This window comes from Pyrus communis, chromosome 4, assembly GCF_041283825.1.
Source record: "Pyrus communis isolate YQ-2024b chromosome 4, ASM4128382v1, whole genome shotgun sequence".
Classification (NCBI taxonomy): Eukaryota; Viridiplantae; Streptophyta; class Magnoliopsida; order Rosales; family Rosaceae; genus Pyrus; species Pyrus communis.
The window spans coordinates 8,224,727-8,227,498 of NC_142568.1; the positions used below are offsets into that span (position 1 = coordinate 8,224,727).

At 44.5% G+C, this 2,772-nt stretch overlaps 1 pseudogene; it reads right to left on the reverse strand.

Annotated features, from left to right (window-relative positions):
- Window positions 1-267: 267 nt before the first annotated feature.
- On the reverse strand, window positions 268-1,992 carry LOC148697392 (uncharacterized; annotated as a pseudogene).
- Between the last annotated feature and the right edge of the window lie 780 nt (window positions 1,993-2,772).

A 2,772-nucleotide genomic window follows, 5' to 3' on the forward strand; every position in this document is an offset into this window, starting at 1 on the left:
GTTGTTGCGTTCGTCAAAAAACTTTGCATCCACCAGAGTCTACGCCTTTATCGTCGCACGTTTGGATTAGGTGGAATAATGCGTCATGAGGATGATTGCGTGCGTTTGAAGGTAAAACTTAAGCTTTCGGGTTGCAACAACTATCGCCAAAGTTAGCTTTTGAATTTCTGATAGCATCGATGAGAGCTTTTGAATTATGAAATACAGGTAGTTGGGCCTCCAGCTCTTCTCGTATGATGGTAGAGCTTATTACTGCTTCAAATACCATCAAACATGTGAATCAGTCTTCCTCTGCTTCCGGTTTGGATAGTAGGGTGGTGATGTCGGGTAATTCTTCAAGTCCTTGAATGTGCATTGGCGAGCCTCGTCCCAAAGTGCATGCTTCTCTGATAGAGCAAAAGAGTCTGCCAGAGTAAGATCTTCTTTCATGATTAATTTTCTGAATAGCGGATGGTCTGTCGGAAGTCATTTTTGGAAGGCTGCTCTAGCTATCAAGTCGTTGCATCTGACTATCCTTGCATTCTCTACTTTGAACCTCTTCACATCGTCACGAAATGACTCTTTTGGGTTCTTCTTGACGTTAAACAAATGGTCGGACTTCTTTTTTATTGAGTGGTATGATGAATATTCTTTGGTGAAAACCAACAAAAGTTCGTAGAAACTTCGGATGGATTATGGCGGTAGGGTGTAAAACCAATCTTGCGCCTCATCTTGTAGAGTGATGGCGAATATCTTGCACATGAGATCATCATTGTCTCGATAGAGGATCATTGCGCCTCGGTAGGTCTTTAAATGTCTCTCTAGGTCTTCATCCCCTTTGAAAGATGTGAAATATGGCACGTTGAACTCACGTGGAGGCTCTGCCTACTCGATCTCATCCATGAAGGACGACCTACTTATGTTGGTCATGTTCCGTCGTAGTGCCTCGTCGGTGACCTCTTTGCATTGGAAATCACACAATCGTTTAGTTAAGAGTCTCTCTACTTCTTCCAGGACTTGTCTTTGTTGGGGTAGTGAAGCTCTCGGCTGCCCCCGACCGTGACTTGCTAGTCTAGGTTGCTCTCTCATATGTTTGGCTCGTTTATGCTGCGGATGCGATGAGTGTGGTATGTTCCTAGCAGGCGAGCAAGTTCTTCACAGGTTGCCGATTGAACTTGAGCCGGATTGAGTGACTGTTTCTCTCCGTCCGTCATTCTGTTTACTCCGATGTGAGGTGGAAGATGCTCCTTGTGGGCTTAGTCGCGAATAAACATTTCCCCTCGAAGGCTGCTCATGTTGACTATCGGAGTGTGACCCTAACCATGAATGTATGGTCATCCGTGGGCCTAGTCAAGAGTGCACGCTCCTCCGCGCGCTAAGACGAGAGTATACGCTATCTCGGGGGCCTAACCGGGAGTGTACATTGCTCGAACGCTCGGTTCGTGGCTGGTTGAGTGGCTACTTGCCGAGACGCTGTTGGAGAAGTTCTTCGTCTACCCTTGTCCTACTTTGGGACACCTCGTCTGGGGCACGTTGTATCTCGGTGCGCTGCAAGAGCTGGTGCACCAAGGTCGTCTGCTATGCAAGGGCGCTCGTCAACTCTATGACTTGTCGAGACAAGTGTTGTTTTCCATTTGGGTTGGAAGAGTTTGGAAAAAATGTATCTCCTTGAGCAGTGGAAATATGGCAGACTCCGGGCACGAGATTTGAGTTGGGAAATGTCAAATTCGCAGAAAAATATGGTGAAAATGCTCCCGGCTCGATCATCGGTTCGAAAATTTATAGCAAGGACGGTTGAACTAATCTTAGATCGATTTGGGCTGTTAGGAAGGCCACGGGAGCAGGCTGGGCCACGAGAGTGGGCTGCTCAGCAGGAGCAGGCTGTGCCACGAGAGCAGGCTACTCGGTGGGAGCAGGCTGTGCCACGAGAGCAAGCTGCTCGATGTGTGGCGCACATGAGTGCGATGCTTGGGCTCGGGCCCATGCAAGCTTGGATGGCATGGCTTGGGCCATGGTGAAACCTCGTAGTAGTGGTGCCACTTCGCCTATAACCACATTTAGCCTCGTGGATCGTCGCGGTCCCATTTCTTGAGTATTGGAATTTTCACTTGTGGAATTTTCTCTAAATTTCTAGCCATTATATTCCTCTTTTATGTTTTATCAAAGAATCTTTGCAAATAAAAAAATTTCTAATAATAAGAACGTATAAAAAATACAAAGGGACTAGAAAATAGAAAAAAAATAGAGAAAAAACCTTTTTACGTGAGAGTCTTCTACGAGTATGGATATCAGCTCTTAATGAAATCACCAATTTGTGGATGCAAATTTCTTCCTCCTTGATCTTGGACAAAATTGCACTTACAAAACAAATAACACCTTAGGTCAAGGCCAAAAGCCTCACGCGCCCGCGATGAATGAGGGGGGCTTAGGACGAAGAACCTCCGATGCCAAAGTTAGAATTTAGAGAGAAAAGTGTTTGAGAATTTTACCAAGAGTGTGGAATCCTCTTTTGGTGAAAATGGGAGCCTATTTATAGGGATAGGCCGGTCCTCTTTGGAGAAAAAGTGGCCGACCATTAGGTGGGTTTTTGGGTTTAATTTTGGTTTAATTAGCCAATTTCAATAGGTATTAATTGGCTAATTAAACATAAGGGGAATGTTTTGGTGATTATAGAATATTTAGAATAAATAGATAATTAGGTTATGTAATAATTAGCTAATTGATTTAGCTAAAAAAGGGAAATTAGGTAAAAGATATATGGGGTGAAATAAATTTTAGGGATTACCTTGTAGA